Source organism: Gopherus evgoodei, chromosome 6 (genome assembly GCF_007399415.2).
Source record: "Gopherus evgoodei ecotype Sinaloan lineage chromosome 6, rGopEvg1_v1.p, whole genome shotgun sequence".
NCBI lineage: Eukaryota > Metazoa > Chordata > Testudines > Testudinidae > Gopherus > Gopherus evgoodei.
In genome coordinates this window covers 20473361-20493647 of record NC_044327.1, presented here as the reverse complement: position 1 = coordinate 20493647, position 20287 = coordinate 20473361, and positions in this window count along the sequence as shown.

Sequence of the window (20287 nt, the reverse complement as noted above, 5' to 3'; positions counted from 1 at the left end):
GCAAGCCATTCACAGTCTTTGTTTAATCCTGAGCTGATGGTGTCAAATTTGCAGATGAACTGAAGCTCAGCAGTTTCTCCTTGAAGTCTGGTCCTGAAGTTTTTTCGCTGCAGGATGGCCACCTTAAGGTCTGCTATAGTGTGGCCAGGGAGGTTGAAGTGTTCTCCTACAGGTTTTTGTATATTGCCATTCCTAATATCTGATTTGTGTCCGTTTATCCTTTTCCACTCAAGGCCTGTGAAAGTGTGGGATCATTGTCCAGGATGGGTTGTAGGTCCCTGATGATGCGTTGGAGAGGTGTTAGCTGGGGACTGTATGTGATGGCCAGTGGAGTCCTGTTGGTTTCTTTCTTGGGTTTGCCTTGCAGTAGGAGGCTTCTGGGTATACGTCTGGCTCTGTTGATCTGTTGCCTTATTTCCTCATGCGGGTATTGTAGTTTTGAGAATGCTTGGTGGAGATTTTGTAGGTGTTGGTCTCTGTCTGAGGGGTTAGAGCAGATGCGGTTGTACCTCAGTGCTTGGCTGTAGACAATGGATCGTGTGATGTGCCCGGGATGGAAGCTGGAGGCATGAAGGTAGGCATAGCGGTCGGTAGGTTTTTGGTATAGAGTGGTGGTAATGTGACCATCACTTATTTGCACCGTGGTGTCTAGGAAGTGGACCTTCCGTGTAGATTGGTCCAGGCTGAGGTTAATGGTGGTTTTCAACAGCTTCCACCCTTGGGTGGCAGGCCAGTCCTCGCCCACAGGCAACCTGCCCACCTGAAACATATTCTCACCAGTAACTGCCTACCGCACCATAGTAACTCTAGCTCAGGAACCAATCCATGCAACAAACCTCGATGCCAACTCTGCCCACATATCTACACCAGCAACACCATCACAGGACCTAACCAGATCAGCCACACCATCACCGGTTCATTCACCTGCACGTCCACCAATGTAATATATGCCATCACATGCCAGCAATGCCCCTCTGCTATGTACGTCGGCCAAACTGGACAGTCGCTACGGAAAAGGATAAACGGACACAAATCAGATATTAGGAATGGCAATATACAAAAACCTGTAGGAGAACACTTCAACCTCCCTGGCCACACTATAGCAGACCTTAAGGTGGCCATCCTGCAGCGAAAAAACTTCAGGACCAGACTTCAAGGAGAAACTGCTGAGCTTCAGTTCATCTGCAAATTTGACACCATCAACTCAGGATTAAACAAAGACTGTGAATGGCTTGCCAATTACAGAACCAGTTTCTCCTCCCTTGGTTTTCACACCTCAACTGCTAGAACAGGGCCTCATCCTCTCTGATTGAACTACTTCATTATCTCTAGCTTGCCTGCATATATATACCTGCCCCTGGAAATTTCCACTACGTGCATCTGACGAAGTGGGTATTCACCCACGAAAGCTCATGCTCCAAAACGTCTGTTAGTCTATAAGGTGCCACAGGACTCTTTGCTGCTTTTACAAATATCATAAGACTCATGATAAAGTCAGAGTTGACAACACTGTCATCAAAGACCCTAGATAATATTGCATAAGGGTCATGGAGTGAGATTTTTTCATTTTATTAAAAATAAACATTTAATAGCCCTTTTTGGAAGCTCTCTTTACCATCCTGCCATTCATTCTAGCACCTCACATTGTCTGTGTGCAGTGAAGACCTGGATCTCTGTGTGCTTCCTCAGAAGGTGCAGAGTCAGCTGTGCATCTCAAACCGGCATGCAGTGCTGGCTCTCTTTTTTTTTTTTAATTTTTTTAAGGGAATGGTGGTGGGGAATACTCATGAGTCTTGCAGGGCCAAATAAGTGAGCTTTTCAAGAGGAGTTTTACTGGTATTGATTCAACTGACCTCCAATCAGAATTTGTCTTGCTTCACCTAGAAGCTACACGTATTTTGCATGGAAGGACTTGAGACCTGCTTGAGTTTTTATGCATTTTTGTTTAGTACTCAAGCTAAAGCAGCAGTCTTCACCCTGCTCTGAATTTCTATGCTCAACATCGTGGTCTTTGGGGCCTACATGGTATGGAATCTGTCCTGGTCCCCAATAGGGCAGTGAGTGGTTGGGAACACTCCTACTATGAGGCATCATCTCAGATAACACTGTGCTGGGGAACCATGGAAGAACATGGGTAAATGGCTGAATTTACACCCCATGATCATTAGCAAAGCCTCTACATGAAGGGGTATAGGAATATACAGTATTTCTCATCCCCGGTGTATGGTACACCATGGGCATCTTAGTCACCATACTAGAGGGAATGGGATGACGATCCTGCCTACTCAGCAGTGGGCAACAGTGGGTTTTCTGAACTTTATTCATGGACATATCTTTGCCCTGTAGAGAGATTGGCTTTGTAACATAGTGGGCAGCAATAAAATACAAAATGAACTTTTTAGACTATGCTTCATAAGAACAGCTCACAAACACTCTTTAACAGCTTTGAGCTTGAAAGGAATTGTTTTCTACAGCAGGAACTGTGATGTCACAGGGGATTATGACTTCAGCTGAGGGAAATGAGCTGCAGGAGCAGATGGACTCTTAAGAAGGAAAGATCCGAGTTTCATAAAAGTGTTTGCAGTACATGGGAGGCTGATGCCTTGTGAGTGTTTGGGGGTAGGGGCAGATATAAACAGCATCACAGCCTGGAAGTCGTAGTTTTCACAGGAAACAGATAAGTATACAAATACTCCAGTTACTAGTCTCTCTCTCTCTCTCTCTCTCTATATATATATAATCAAGCATAGTTATTGCTCTTCTCACTCTAGTTTCACCTCACTCCCCATCCACCAGCACATATAATTTTGGCTCAACTGGGTGCTTCAGATTTTCAGTGTTTGACCTCAGACACTTTGAAGAGGGCATGTCACTTACCCTCTGAAAATCAGACCCCTTTAAAGATGCCTCCAGTTGGGCATCCAAAACTCCAGGCATCTCACATCACTTTGACAATTCTTGTCTAAGTGTCTCCATTGTTCTAAACCTTGTTCCAAAGCAAACAGAAAATGAACCTTGTTCCAAAGCAAACAGAAAATGAACAAAATATTGAAATAAAATAACAATATTTTCATACTATTATCACTAGTACTCAGTTTTCATAGTAGAAGTCAATATAAAAATCATATTTTGTAACACTTTTATGTCATCATTCTACAGTATGTCTTAGCATGTGCATAACCATTATCATTTCATAAAAGGCAGTTAATGCCTAAGAATTTGGGTGGACACTATGCAACTGTGCTGACATAGGGAACTGATTGATTTGGTTTTCATACAGGTGACATGGTACTGAACAATTAAAGTGGCAAATTTAAAATGTGGCTTCCACGATTACTGAAGTATGTGACTTTGAAACTATCATGTGAGCCTTCAGGATAGTTGCATTTGATCACAATGTTCATGGAAAATTAGCACAAAATGGAGGGGCTGAAATTAATTCATTTAAAAGTTTTACCTGCTATTTAGAGTATAGTTGGGAAAAGGCTGCCAAAATGGTGCAGTTTCCTTCTGGGCCTTGATTTTCTTATGCTACAGGTTATCAAAGCACATTGGTACTTCCTAACCCCACTGAAGTCAATGGGAGTAGACTAAGGTACCAGCAGTATAGACAGCTGACCTTTCATCACACATGTAGTTGACTACATTCATCTCTGCTGTGCACAGGTACAGCTTCCATTGAAGTAAATGAGTGTTTCATTCACTTAGCCTGGGGCTGAATTAATCCCGCCACCATCTCACAGTAATTTCTCTAAAGCAGATCCGCACATTAATCAGGATTCCCAGCTGAGGGTTCAGGCATCCAACCAAGGCCACAAAGTTTCAACTTTATTATTAAAAAGGTCAGAGGAGTTTTCACAAAGAGCTTTTAATGGAATCAGAGTTACAAGCTGTGCTTTTTGGTTTAAGCAACTCATTAATGGTGTGAAAAGGAGCAGCGGCTCACTGCTTTTCTTTTTGCTGTTCTTCTTTGAGGAAATTATGTGGCAATAATAAGATGCCTAAGCTTTCACAAGGACAGTCCATTTTTCAGAACAGATAATTTCCACGCATTTTAAAGAATACCATGAAAACCCCTTGAAGATTGGAGGCCGACTGCCACACAGAAAGAGAGATTTCTGCTCCTGCATTAGTCAGGCATCTCAGACCCTCACCCTGCTAGCTCCATTGTGCACTACAAGTACAAGTGCTTTTTGTAGAGCCCATCTGAGCCTTTGATCACATAGACAGCGTGCTCTCTCACGCACACACACACACGCACTCCTGCTGTTGGGTGAAATGAAATCTAAGGACACTGAAACCCAAACTGCTAAAGCTATTTTACTTAATAGTGCAGTAGCAAGTATTACAATAATGCATCGCGTTTTCATAGTGCCTTTCATTCTAAAGACTTTTTATTAATAGATACTAAAATCCCTTCACCCCCTAGTGAAATGCAGCTACTTCTGGGGTGGAAAATGGCAGCTACTGAAATACTAGATAGCAACAGATGTAAGGAGGCTTAGGAAATTATTATATCCAATCGAAGCAGCAGCAGAAAGTTTAGAGTGGCTGAAGACAATCACCCCAAATGGAATTAGTCTGGAGAATTAAGGTCAACACCCCTATTATGATGAAAAGTGCAAATATTTAAATATTAAAAGTAAAGGACTATCTTTGCTCTGTGTTTGTACATTTGTTCCAGATGCTATGACAATACAAATAATAAAACAATAAATAATAAAGCAATTAAGTTATAATTATAAACCCATTCGAACAAAAAGAAATGCTGTTTATTCTATAGGTGGGCAAGTCTTCTGCTGTTTTTAATCACTTCTGTGATGACTAAAATTTGGCTCACTAGTTATCTGAAAGCAAAATATGAGAGATGCATTAAGATACTGTGAATGTTGTTGATGCACAGTATCTAACAGCTTTGAGATGTCTGTCACAGATGGCAGATCATAGACTATTTCATTTTCACAGCTTTCTAGAAAGTACCTCTGATGAGTAGATTCCCCATCCCTGCATAAACATAACAATTAACAAAGGCAGGTGAAATGGTGATGGTGGAAGATAAGGTTTATTTCCCTGCCTATAAATTATGTGCGTGAGTGTGTGCGCACGCATGCATATGCTAGTATCTGAAAGTCTTTGCTTGGCTCTCCTCCAGTTTACCCCAGGAAGAAAGCATTTTACATGCAGCAGACTACTTGAATGAAGCTATGGTTAAGCCATTAGAGCTGCTTCTGTTCCAAGCAGATGTGGTTTGTGCAGGTGCAGTTTTTGGGAGAATGTACAGTTGTCGATTATGTAGCTTGCATCTCCCCTTTTAAACCTAAGATTCATCAGTCTATTTGAGAAGACTGATGCACAGTTAGAGGTTTGAGTGGGAAGAAGTGAGCAATAGTTTTGGGGATCTCTTTGCAGAGATTTTCTAAGTATAGCTAATTTCAGATTTTTAAGTGCTGGATTTTTAAATGAAGGAGGCACCCATTTGTGCCTCTGTATTTGCACAAACAATTGCTTCAGGTGCATGGATAAATTGGGCAAATGCCCAGGCAAGAACGTAGATCACAGAATCATAGAATGTCTGCTAAATATCCAGCTGCATGTGCAAATGCCTGATTTGTGCCTGCCATTGCAGCAACTCCACACATAAATATAGGTCTATGCACTTTTGCACACTGAATTTGGGCTTGTTTTTAAGAATCTGACATTAACCGTAAGCCAAACTTTACCATATAATGTTAGTATCTCAGGGTTCAGACAACAGCTTTCAATTGATGGAGCACCTGTCCTTCACTAACTCGAATGTTCAGTCTTCATTTTGAAGTCATGACCTGCCAAAAAAAAGGACTCTCAAAAGCAGAAATGTAGTGCTGTGCTAAGATGTTTTCACACTTTATACGACAATCATACTTCATGATCTCACACTGGAGGAAGTTTATATAAGCTCTCACCACACTCTCTCAAATGGCAACTCCAACAACAAAAATTCTCAGCAGGGTATTTGCCATAGCGTGAAATACCCCAGAGTGTTTTGTTCTGTCAGCAAAAATGGTCAGAAAATGGAAGAACTGATATTCATTTTGAAGATAGAGACTGCAAGAGTGGGAAGAGTTGCGTGCATGGCATTTTTGTGGCAACGCACAGATGCTTATTCCATGCTGTCTGGAGTGGCTCATGAGCATGAATCCCAGCCTCCGGGCAGACTGTGAAGAAGCAGGGCACAAACCCCAAACAAGTAGTGAGTTCTTTACTTAGATTTCACCAATCAAGTATCAAGTGGGAACTCCTTAAATTCTACAAGTGCCTTAACAAGGAGTCACAGACAGGCCCCTTGGGTACTCTGGTTTATCTTGCCACCCAGACAAGTTTGCCTTTGTGATAGATGGTCTTTTACACCAGAAATTACAATGTTCAGGTTACTCCCAGTCCCAAAGAATCAGTCACTTATCCCAGGTCAATTGCCCCTTTGATCCTATACCAAAAACAACACTGATCCTATAATTAACTAAAGATTGATTGACTAAGAAAGAGAAAGGAGTTATTTACAATGTTGAAGCAGGTAAACATACACATACAAATAAGTTACAGTCTTAGGTTCCAAAATGTTAATAGAAACCGCTGTAGTCATCTTTCATATGGCAATAATGGAACAATAAAAGCAATGGCAAGACTACAGTTGAATATGAAGGTCTCTTATCCAGTTCAGAGCAGACGGCATAGCCAAGCGAATGGCTGTGACGCCTTCAGGATTGTCATAGCATTCCCTCTCAGATCTGAACCGTAGAGTTCAGAAAATGAGATACTAGCACCTGAATCCTCTAAGCTTAATTACCAGCTTAGATCTGATAGCACTGCCACCACCCAAAAATATAGTGTTTTGGGGCACTCTGACCTCCCCAACCTTCCCTGGGGACCCCAAGAACCCAGATCCCTTGGATTCTTAAAACAAGGAGAAATAAACCATTCCCCCACCTTTCCCCCTCCCAGAATTTCCCTCCCTGGGCTATCCTGAGAGATACTGATCCAACTTCTTAAATCACCATACAGAGAAGCATCTCCCTTCCCTTCCACAAAGAGGCAAACAGATTCAAGGAAAACAGAGAGAGATTCTCTCTCTCCCCCCTCCCGTCTTCCCCACCCATCCTAGTGAGTTATCCCAATCCCCTGGAATAAAACAAGGGAAACAAGAAAAAAAATCAGTCAGGTTCTCTAAAAACAAATCTTTTAATAAAGAAAGGAAAAAGTAAAGAATTATCTCTGTAACTTCAAGATGTAAATATACAGGGTCCTATAGCTTACAGACACCAGAAAGAGACTTTCCCCCCAGTACCACTACAAATCAAAATATTTCCAGCAACTACACATATAAAAGTTAACCAGCCGGATTCACAATTGCAAATAGAGTAAAACAATCAAAAAGCCTAAACCGCCTGTTTTTACTTACTATCTGAAAAGAAACTTAGAGAGCCTGTAGTAATGTCTGGTCTCTCTCAGACCCTCCGAGAGAAGAACACACAACGGACAAAGAACACACACAAAAGCTTCCCTCCATCCAAATTTAAAAGTATCTTGTCTTCTGATTGGTCTTGTGGTCAGGTGTCCAGTTCCCTGCTTGTAACCCTTTACAGGTAGAAGAGACATTAACCCCTTAATCTGTTTATGACAAGGATGAGCATAGATAGGGCAATCGTTCATGATGTGTCTGACAGTTTACTCCATACAGTACGGTGATTTCCTCACTTTCCATCTATGGAGTAAATATGCACATCTTCCACGTCAGTTGCGGACACAGTTTAGAGCTGTCCATATGTGCCATGAGGAGGAGAAGCCCAGCACTTGCACAGTTATCAATTAGATTTTTGTTGGCAGCTGCCCAGACTTCAGACCATCTGCTGAGTATGCCCTTAGCTTTCACAAGGAGGGCTGTGGCACAAAACCAGAAGGGTTCTCTTGATTTTACTGGTAGGGAAGAGAGGTGTCAGGTAAAGGTGGAGCAGTAGTATGGTATTTGCCATGATCTTTATGTATTCCCTAATCATTGCAGTGTCTCATTGGATATTTGTTAGCATAATGTTACCCAGTACTGATTGCCATGGAAGTGGCAGTGATGTGAGGGTGCCACTGATTATGCAACGAAGCGGCATTACTTTTGGTGTCCGCTAAAATGGTGTGTGGGCTTTTGCTCCAAATTGGGGCACCAGTATTTCACTATGAAATAGTGCATGGAGAGCGTCAATATTAGAAGTATATGGGTGTCGCTTCCCAAAGATGTTCCTGTAAGCTTCAGTATAACGTTGACTCTCCCCTTCCATTTCCTTTTGCTTAGTTCGAGGTGGTGACAGAAGTTGAGTGTGTGGTCCAGGGTTATTCCCATGTATCGCAGATAATGATTGTGTAGCAACACTGACCCAGAGAAATTGATGTTTAATGTCTTCTTGGCCTGGGTATTATTCCAATGGAAAGCTGAAACCATTTAGCTTTAACTGCCATGCCTTGAAATATGTTTCAGAGTTTTTAGTTCCGTTCTAGTCTCTAGAACCTTTTCTGAGGTTTCAGATGAGGAAGCCTGAGTAGCCAGCATGATGACATCCATGTACGTGTGGGAAGATGTTGATGGAATATCGCTGATGTAGAGAATGAAAAGTGCTGGAGCTAGAACGGACCCTTGTGGGAGTCATTGTGCAGTTTTTGCAGGACAGCATCACCAAGATACATGGTGAATCTGCGGTTGCTCAGCATTTCCGTGATGAGCCTAATGGTAGGGCAACAGGGCATGGCTACTGCAAGTTCCAGTAGAAGACCTTTCTGCCATACTATATGATATGTGGAATGAAGATCAATAGATACTGTTGCTGTTTTAAGTTGGCTTTGGTAGATGGCTTCTATATGGTCAATGCAAGGACTTGGTCACAACAGTTTCTGCCTATTCTGAAGCCAGCCTGTTCTTTGGGGACCAGTTCCTCCTGCAATGGCTTAATTCTCCAACATACTCCCTTTAAAAAGGAGTCTGAAAAGATAGCAAGAGGCTCTCTTAAGTGTGATTGCTGAAGTGTTTTTTCCTTGACGTGCAATGGTGTCCATCGAGCCATCCATGCAGTTGTAGCTGGAGTCACTGTGCCTCAGGTAGGACCAATGCCCCCAAAAGTCTATGGAAAGTGCAGCCACCATCCCACCTTTGGAGGACTGTGGCAAATCCTCTCTTCCCAGTCCAGGATGGGGGGAGTGTTAGTGGAGGAAAAAGAACTGGCCCTATTCCTCTGAGGAGAATGGGGCCCCAAAACAGTGTTAGATGTAAGTAGTCCTTGAACTCAGATAAATGCAAGGACTACAGCAGTGCTTGGTCCCTGAGTGGGGGCCCAACGCGGGAAAGTACCTCCTCCCTCTTTGCCCACTTACTCCTGAGCATGAAGTTTGCAGAAGTCAGCACTGTGTGTGGAAATATTGCTGCTGCAAGCTGCCATTTTGTGTTTTATGTCAACAGCCAGAATGATATGGGTAGTGGTCCTGCAGACTGTCTGACAAGTTTTAAAAAGAAGGACCATGGCATGTAGTGCTACGTTCTACAGCTGTTTTTCTTGATTGGGAAAGAACCATCCTGGAACTCACAGCATACAGCAAGTTAAGCAGCAGCCTAAAATGAACAGGAAAACATTCCTGCAGATTCCTAAAATGAAAGACAGAATCAGCGTTATCCCATAATTCAATCTGAAAAAACCCTCATTTTTGGCATACTACTCTATCAATCACATACTGTCAAAGAATTTACAGTTTGCCACAGAACCCAGCAAAGCTGAGAGACAGAAATCAGAGGCATTGCTGAAAAATATGGCTACAGCATTCTGAAAGAAGCATATGTCCCCATTTACATTCTGTATATTATATGTGCATACACCATATATATATGGTGGTATGGTTTAAACAAATATAATGTAGTTCATTTTCATCTTGTTTTTCTAAACTCCTGTGAGGTTTTTTTGGTATAAAATTAACTCTCAGTGGTTTACATGAGACTAACTGTAATTTTCTCTTGCTTCATGTCTGTTTTGTAACTGTAAGGAACAGTAATTAAGAAGAGAAACAGTCTAATTCCCATAATGCACTATTATACTGTCAGAGAGATCATAGAAACAACCATCAACCTTTAGTATTATCTGCAAAGGAAATACAGTGGTGCAAAATAGTTCCATTACTTTTTTCCCTCTAAAACATACAAAAATTCACTTTTTACATTAAACTTACAGGGTTTGTAGCAGATTGCTGTGACATAGTTAGATGCTGTTACTGAGACAATTTTGCAGACAATCACATGAAAAGGAATAGGCCTCTGTCAGTTTACTACTCTAAAGCGTAGAATGGGATTTTCAAAAGCACCTACCAACTTTTAATGGGACTTGTACTCCTAAATCGCTTAAGCCCTTTTGAAAATTCTACTCTTATGCACATGTTTAATATCCCCTGAGACTTAGTACTTTTCCCAAATAGGGAGGCTTTCATAAACTGTCACTTACAGAGTAATATCACTAAGGACCTAGGTGATGACTTCAGTGAGACCCCTGTTTTGTCTGTCTGTCTGTCTCCTCTGCTCGCCCGAAACCATTACTGCTCCAAATAAAATGACTGGTCTAAGTCAAAAATGAGATCAAGAAGACAATGCAAAGCTGCTAGAGAGGAATCAAGCTTGAAAGATGGGTCCTCAGTTTCACTGACTGGTGGATGTCTGCATACTTATAAGAAATATAAGAATTCTCTGCTGGGTTATCCAGCAATAGAGGAACTGGATTGGGGAAGGGAGAGATGTTGTGAACCACTGGCACACAACAGCAGTAAAAAGGAACCAAGGTGGTTAAATGACATTCTCTGCATCATATGAAATACATTTTGTTCCCAAAGCACTCTATCAATCTTGACTGGCCTATTCCCCATCCAGTAATTATTGACTTTACTCAGGAGATTAGTGTGGAATAATTACTTACTATCAACTGCTGCAGGAATGTTCAAAAAGGCACCAATAACAATCAAAGGAGAAGCACAAAAAGCAAGTCCAGAAAAGCAGCCCTTTAAATTTATTTATTAGGTGCGGGCATATTACTAGACCTGTCTCTCAGTAGTTGCATGTTGATGTATCTTTCCAATTACTTTTTGCAATAACTTTTGTTGAGGGAGATTCACAGAAAGAAAGAAAGAAAGAAAGAAAAAGAAACAAAAGCTGTTAGAGAACCTTACTGAACTAGAAGTTCAGCTCTTACCAGGTATTTGTTGAAGAGGCATTTCTGTAATTTCAAGGACTTCACTGGAAACATGAATACAATGGAACAAACAAAATTCAGCAGCTGAAGTGCCAGTTTACAGAATTATGGACCTGTCTGGTACCTACGTCATCATTTACATTTGTGCAAAGTGAAAATGCTGCCAGTTCAAAATGACATGGGTCAGTCCTGTAAGGTGCTGAGCAATTTGACTGATCCAACAAAGCACATTCTTTATTATGGTCTGAGGGCTACAGCACTGAAACGAAACTCAGGAGACCTAGGCTTTATTCATGGTTTTGCTAGTGGCCTGATGAGTTGCTTGAGCAAGTCCCTTTGCATCTCCGTGTCTTAGTTTCCCCATCTGTAAAACAGGGATAACAATGCTGACCTCCATCTATTGATGAAAAACATTATATAAGAGCTAGGCATTAGCAGTTCTATTGCAGTACCTGAGTGCAAGATTGAGCCATAAAGACTACGAGATGCATATGTTACATTAAAGGCAACACAGTCTAGATTTTTCCCTTTTATCAAGAAAACGATAACTGGCAGACTTCAGGATTGCCTACTGAGAATAGGCAAAAATTGCTGCTTGCTAAGTTAAATTTAGTACATTAGATAGCTTGTTATTTTTGTTTTGTTTCTAACCATATCTTTTCTCTTGCTTAGTATCACTTAAATCTCTGTTATTTACTAATACACTTATCCTTAGTTTCACTGTAAACCATCTCAGTGCCGATAAATTAAAGCCTGGGTTCTCAGGCTGGTATTTGCACTGCCTGCTCGGAGACGGCAGACTTGGTAACTTCAGTGAGCGTCCAGTGATAAGGACTGGATACTGCAGACACAAGTCTCTGGGGACTGGGGTTGCAGTGAAAGTGCAAGGTTTAGACTGGCAGAGTCTCGAGGAGTTTGTTGGTGAAGCAGACTGGCATGGCAAAAAGCTAACACACAATCTTTCTTGCTGAGGCAGAGAGGTAACAATGGCTTAATCTGGGTTCCTTGAGGAGAGCATCAGAAGCTATACATGTTTTCCAGAACAATGCCTTGTAGGAATTTCTGTTGCTTCTACTCACCCATGTACAAACCCTGAAATTGTAGCATAGAAACATAGTGGATCAGGCCAGCACCATATGCTTCAAAGGACAAAGCAAGAAACCCCGGTGAAAGCAGAGGTGGGATAATTTGCATCATCATAACAATAGTTAAAGCCTAGTTTAAACCCCGAAACCTGAGATTTATATGCCTTCAAAATGCTTTTTTTTAAAAGCATTAACTATCGGATATTCTTGCAACCTATATAAATGTCCTGTTCAAATCTTGCCCTGTCTCACCAGCACTCATTTCCCACTCTACATCATCTTAACTACTCACTCCAGGAAAATGGAAAAACTCATATAAAGGCTCTATCTACAGACTGTGGTGTGACAGGCAGGGCCGGCACTTCCATTTAGGTGACCTAGGCGGTCGCCTAGGGAGCCAGGATTTGGGAGGGCGGAAGACTGCTCTGGTGGACCTCCCGCAAGCGTGCCTGCGGACGGTCCGCTGGTCCCGCAGCTCCGGTGCAGCATCCGCAAGCACACCTGTGGCAGGTCCACCGGAGCCACGGGACCAGCAGACCGTCCTCAGGAACGTCTGTGGGAGGTCCACCGGAGCCACGGGACCGGCAAGCTGGCCCTGCACCTAGGGCGCCAAAAACCCTGGCGCCGTTCCTGGTGACAGGGCAAGGCCAGACGGCTATAGGAAAGTAGTCCTGTTGGGATCCAGGAAGTGGGTGGGCAAAAGTCCATCCACTGCTAAAGGACCTCCCCCCAGCCTAGGCGGGGGCTCCACACGTCAGGGGACAACTAAAGAGATAATAGGAATGGGAGTGAGGTCACAGGGCTAACCGAAGGGAACCTGACGGGGACACTGAGCACAGAACCCTGGATAGCACCCACTGCTCCTCGAAGGCGTCAAGGGAGCCAGCAGACGCTGCTCAGAGGAACTCTGCCTGGATGTGTGAACGGACTGAGGAGCGGAAATAGGCCCTACAGTTGCAGGAAACTCCGTTGGGGCAACAGGCAGAGAAAGACAGAATGCTGAGAGAATTCCCTTCTTTGCTAAACTAGAGTTAAGGGAAAGAAATCCTAGAAGAAAATTACAGTTTGGAGGTGGTTTTCCCCATCAAATATTGGAAAACCACAAAACTGAAAAGTTAATAAAGAAAAAAAAAAAAGTAAATCCCACAAACCGGGGAAAGAATATGGAAATGCAGAATTAAGGTACTCGAAATTACCTTATCTCCATGTCATTACTATTTCCCCTGCAACTCTGGAGATAAGGTAATGCCTGCATACTTCAGAACTGAAAAAGAGCTATATACATATACAGTATGTAATCCATAGGTGTCTACGCAACCACAGGCTGTTCTCAAATTCACTGACATCTTGCTATATACATACCAGAACAGCATCCTCAACATTATTCTCTGCATGAAGACCAATCCAACTTCCTTCCAAATTTGGATGGAGTCAATGACAAGAATATACACAAGATATAGCTAAAGACACTGCAATTGTAAATCTGAATAGAACTAAAGACATTACCAAACATTTCAGCCGAACATTACTGTGGAATGCATTCAAACCTTGTTGACAAAGATTCCTTGCCATGGAAGTGTGACAGAATATACCCATGTTCACACCATTGTAATAATCTTTGTACAAAGTATGTCTCTTGAACTATCATTTAAAAACTCAAGTTGCCGGTTGGCATTGTCCTTGTAAATTATATGTGACAACATTATATGTGAAGTTATAAGATTCCCCTATATGATATTATTAACACATGTTCCAAACCCTGCAGCACTGCTCAGACACAAGCTGGCAAACAGATCTGTCCTAAACAAAGGAATGTGTGCTTGCCATACTTTGCATTTAAGTAGTAAATAGTCATTATGCAGCAAGGGAAAACAAAGGAAGTTCAAACAGGTGAAAAAAACAGCCAGGAATATCCTTCCACACAGATTCTGGGTCTTCTGGGTCTCAGCTGGAAATGTTCAAGAGGGGGACAAACATGCCAATGAACCCCCCCACTCGCTCCCCCTGCCCATTGCTTTCACTGCACTTGAAGAGACTAGGGGCTTGTCTACGCTGGAAAGTTTCTGCGCAGTAAGGCAGCTTTTTGCACTCAAACTGCAGACGTGCACACGCTGCCCAGCCACGCTGTGCACAGAAACATCTCAGTTGCAGCGCTGCAAAAAAACCACCTCGACGAGAGTCATGAGGTTCTTTGCGCAGAGGCTCCAGCGCTCTATTGCCAGTGTAGACACTTGACTGCTTTCCGGAGCTGTCCCATAATGCCTCAAGTGGCTGCTGTGCTCATTGTTTTGAACTCAGCTGCCCGGGAGACATGCGCCCCTCCCCTTTCAAAGCACCATTTCTAACAGCCCTTGTGTGCTGTGCTGATCTGCTCCCGGACACAAAGCAAACCATTAATGTGTAATGCTCATTGCTGAGTATGAAGTAACGGGAACATCACTGAAGCAATGGGAGATGCCCCCGCCTTACCCCACACAGGCACAGCCCACTGGCACAGCATACAATGAGGCAGGCCAGGAGACTGAAGGTGCCATAGGCTAGGATAGAAATGTTGCACAGCAGCAGCTGCAGCTTCCCCTACTGTGCAAGCACTGGAGGTGGGGGGCTCAACCCTCGAGCCGCCCATGCCACCCCTTCTTCCAAGCCCTCACCCTTAACCCACCTCTTCTCCTCTCACCTTCTCCCCCTTTACTCCACACGCCGTATCCTTGCTTCTTCCTTCTCCATCCCCTACCTCCTGCCCACAGCAATCAGCTGGTTTGCAGTGTTGAGGCAGGAGTGAGGACACGGCGCACAGGCTCCCCCTCCCTCCCCTGCCTCCTGAATGCCGCAAACCAGCTGATTGCCACAGGCAGGAGGCAGGGGGAGCAGGGGAAAGGTGCTGATCCGGGGGGGTGTGCTGGCAGGCGGAAGGTGCTGGGGGAGGAGTGTAGGGGAGCTGCCAGCTGTGGACAAAGCAGGCAGCCAAACGACGTTATAGTGGATCACTGCCCAACTTTAAACAAGCATGTTCTGTAATGGAGCAGGGACGTAAGATCGAAACAACGTTAAGTGAGAGGATGTTAAGTGGGGAATTACTGTACCACAATTCCCTGCTTTCTTTGCTATTGCAAGTGCTGCTAATGTGGATGCGGCTCCAGCATCACAAGTGTGGACACGCAAAAGCAGTTTAATTCTAGTGTTTTAATAAAAGTGGTATAACTTGTAGTGCAGAATGGACTTAATGAACTCGGCTGCCCTGGAGACATGCGCCCCTTGTACTGTCCAGGAAAGGGCTGGGAAGAACAGGACATACATTTCTGAGGGAAAATCTGGGACTAGGAGTGTGATAATTTTTAAGGCTGATAAGAGCCAAGGTGTGGCTGGCTGCAGCACACTCAGGGTACGTCTACACTACAGGATTATTCTGATTTTACATAAACCAGTTTTGTAAAACAGATTGTATAAAGTCGAGTGCACGTGGCCACACTAGGCACATTAATTCGGTGGTGTGCATCCACGGTCCGAGGCTAGCGTCGATTTCTGGAGCGTTGCACTGTGGTAGCTATCCCGTAGCTATCCCATAGTTCCCGCAGTCTCCCCAGCCCCTTGGAATTCTGGGTTGAGATCCCAGTGCCTGATGGGGCAAAAATCATTGTCGCGGGTGGTTCTGGGTACTCCCTTCGTGAAAGCAGCAGACAACTGTTTCGTGCCTTTTTCCTGGGTGAACTGTGCAGACACCATAGCACGGCAAGCATGGACCCTGCTCAGATCAATACAGCAATCGTGGATGTTGTAAACACCTCGTGCATTCTCGTGCAGTCTATGCTGAACCGGGACCTGCAAAGCCGGGTGAGGAGGAGGCGGCGGCGGCTACGGCAGCGCAGCGATGAGAGTGATGAGGACATGAATTCTCTCAAACCGCGGGCCCCTGTGTTTTGGAGATCCTGCTGGTAATGGGGCATGTTCTAGCCATTGAACGTCGATTTTGGGCCTGGGAAACAAGCACAGACTGGTGGGACCTAATAGTTTTGCAGGTGTGGGACAATACACATGCTAAAGTTTCGCAGCCACTGCGAAAGGGCACTTTCATGGAACTTTGTGACTTGCTTTCCCCTGCCCTGAAATGCCAGAATACCAAGATGAGAGCAGCCCTCGCAGAGGAAAAGCGAGTGGCAACAGCCCTCTGGAAGCTTGCAACGCCAGACAGCTACCGGTCAGGAATCAATTTGGAGTGGGAAAATCTACTGTGGGGACTGCTGTGATGCAAGTAGCCAAAGCAATCATTAAGCTGCTGCTATGAAAGGTTGTGACTCTGGGAAATGTGCAGGTCATAGTGGACGGCTTTGCTGCAATGGGATTCCCTAACTGTGGGGGGACGATAGATGGAATCCATATCCCTATCTTGGCACCGGAGCACCAGGGCACCCAGTACATAAACCACAAGAAGTACTTTTCAATGGTGCTGCAAGCACTGGTGGATCACAAGGGACGTTTCACCAACATCCACGTGGGATCGCCAGGAAGGGTTCATGACGCTCACGTCTTCAGGAACACTACTCTGTTTAAACAGCACCAGCAAGGAAATTACTTCCCAGACCAGAAAATAACAGTTGGGGATGTTGAAATGTCTGTAGTTATCCTGGGTGACCCAGCCTACCCCTTGATGCCATGGCTCATGAAGCCATACACAGGCAGCCTGGACAGTAGTCAGGAGCTGTTCAACTACAAGCTGAGCAAGTGCAGGATGGTGGTAGAATGTGCATTTGGCTGTTTAAAGGCACATTACTGACTTGCTCAGACCTCTATGTCCCCTTTATTATTGCTGCTTGCTGTGTGCTCCACAATCTCTGTGAGAGTAAGGGGGAGACCTTTGTGGCGGGGTGGGAGGCTGAGGCAAATCAGCTGGCCACTGATTACGCGCAACCAGACACCTGGGCGATTAGAAGAGCACACCAGGAAGCGGTGCGCACCAGAGAAGCTTTGAAAACAAGTTTTCATCACGGGCCAGGGTACGGTGTGACTGTTGTGTTTGTTTCCCCTTTATGAACCCCCGCCCTTGATTGACTCATTCCCTGTAAGCAACCCACCCTCCCCCTTCGATTACAGCTTGCTTAAGGAAATAAAGTCACTATCGTTTAAAAATCATGTATTCTTTATTAAAAAGTCATTATAAAAAGAGGGAGAGAACTGACAAGGTATCCCGGGGGGGGGGTGGGGTTGGGAGGAGGATAGGAGGGAAGGACAAGGCCACTAAAAACATTTCAATGTAATGACAGTCTTTTTGTTGGGCTATCCACGGGGGTGGAGTGGGCAAGTGCACGAAGCCTTCCCCCACGTGTTCTTACACATCTGGGTGAAGAAGACGTGGAACATGGTGAGTGGTGAGGGTGGTTTCACGGGCTGCAGCGGCACTCTGTGACCCCGCCACTCTTCCTGAAGCTCCACCAGACGTCGGAGGATGTCAGTTTGGTCACACAGCAGCCCCAGCGTTGCATCCCGCCACTGCTGATCTTCCTGCCACCACCTCTCATCTCGAACGTCTCTCCTATCCTCACGTTCATTGGCATCTTTCCTGTAATTTGATACCACGCCCTTCCACTCATTCAGATGAGCTTTTTCATTGCAGGTTACTTCCATGATTTCCGAGAACATTTCGTCTCGCGTTTTTTTTTTCCTCCACCTTATCTGAGATAGCCTTCGGGATGGAGTAGGGAGACTTGAAAAATTTGCAGCTGCATGAGGGAGGGAAAAAAGGGAGAGAAGTATTTAAAAGGATACATTTTACAGAACAATGTACTCTTTACTCTTTCACAGTGAACAACACTATTCACCTTACATAGCACATGTGATTTCACTACAAGGTCGCATTTTGCATCTTAATATTGAGTGCCTGCGGCTCTGGTGTTACAGATCTCACAGACGCAGGCCCAGGCATCAGAATTCAGCTTGCCTGCGGCCATGGTAAGCCATTGTCTTTCAGCTTCTGCAGCCTTCATATACACAGTACCCTCCTTTCCCAAATATCAAGCAAATCCCATTCAGTGATGGTTCTTTCCTGTTAACATGCAGCAGCAGAAACCACCCCTCCACCCTCCAATTCTGTGGGATGATTGCTTTACTCCTCCCCCCACCGCATGGCTGGTATCATGGAAGATCACTGCTAAACACCCCCCTTTCCCCATCCCCACCGCGTGGTTGATAGCAGGGAAGATCCCTGATAGCCAAAAGTGAAAAAGCTTAGCGCTATTCCCCTCCTCCTCTCCCCCCACTTGGCTACGTGCAAGGAAGGATTTCTTTTAAGCAACAGGCAAACAGCCCAGTAGGAATGGCCATCTGTCCCCTTACTTAAATTCCTGAATTTCAACCAGGTTACCATGAACGATATCACTCTCCTGAGGATAACACATCGAGATAAAGAACAGATGTTTCTTGAATGCCAGCAATCACCGGGACCATACGCAGCTAGGCTTTGTCATACAATGATACCCGATTACTTGCTACATGCATGGCATGGTCAAGTGTCCTACCATGATGGACGGAATAAGGCTGCCTTGCCCAGAAACCTTCTGCAAAGGCTTTTGGAGTACCTCCAGGAGCGCTTCATGGAGATGTCCCTGGAGGATTTCTGCTCCATCCCCAGACATGTTAACAAACTTTTCCAATAACTGTACTGGCCGCGAATGCATCCCAAGTCCTCAGGGCAAATCAATCATTTAAAAAACGCTTGCTTTTAAACCATGTTTTATATTTACAAAGGTACACTCACCAGAGGTCGCTTCCATGGCTTCACTGTCTGGGCTAGTGGCTTGGGAGGGCTGGAAGGTTAATTCCGTCTGGGTGAGAAAAAGCTCCTGGCTGTTGGGGAGAACGGAGTGCTGTGTGCTCTCTGCAAGCTCGTCATCCTCTTCCTCCTCCTCATCTTCCCCGTCTGCAGAATCCTCAGCCATGGCCGAGATTACCAACCCCACCTCAGAATCCACGGACAGGGGTAGGGTAGTGGTGGCGGACCCCTCTAGAACTGCATGCAGCTCAGCGTAGAAGCGGCATGTTTTCAGCCTTGCCCCGGACCTTCCGTTTGCTTCTTTGGTTTTCTGGTAGGCTTGTCTGAGCTCCTTCACTTTCACTCTGCACTGCACTGAGTCCCTGGTGTGGCCTTTCTCCATTATAGCCTTGGAAATTTTTTCAAATGTTTTTTCATTTCATCTTTTGGAATGGAGTTCTGTTAGCACAGAATCCTCTCCCCATATAGCGATCAGATCCAGTACCTCCCGTGCAGTCCATGCTGGAGCTCTTTTTCGATTCTCTGGAGACTGTATTGTTACCTGTGCTGCTGAGCTCTGCGTGGTCACCTGTGCTGGTGAGCTCTCCACGCTGGCCAAACAGGAAATGAAATTCAAAAGTTCGCGGGGCTTTTCCTGTCTACCTGGCCAGTGCATCCGAGTTCAGATTGCTGTCCAGAGCAGTCACAGTGGTGCGCTGTGGGATACTGCCCGGAGGCCAATACCGTCGATTTGCGGCCACACTAACCCTAATCTGATATGGTAATACCGATTTTAGCGCTACTCCTCTCGTTGGGGAGGACTACAGAAACCGATTTAAAGAACCCTTTATATTGATATAAAGGGCCTCGTTGTGTGGATGGGTACAGAGTTATATCGGTTTAACGCTGCTAAAATCGGTTTAAACGCGTAGCGTAGACCAGGCCTCAGACACAGCTGGGAGTGATTCAGATGCTGGAGGCTGTTTGTGAGTAGTCTGGATTGGGGGCCATAGCAGCAAGGCATTGTAAAGGACACCTCAGGCTATGGGGAAAGGGTGACACAGCTACTCATTAATCTGGATTGTACCATGGTATCGCACAGGAAGTTATAATTCATGGTGAAAATACAGGCAAATGAAGCTAAGAACAGAGATCCTTCTCCTCCTATGGTAGGTAAGTGCAATACTGAATACTTATTATTTCATGCTTGAAAAGGATAAATA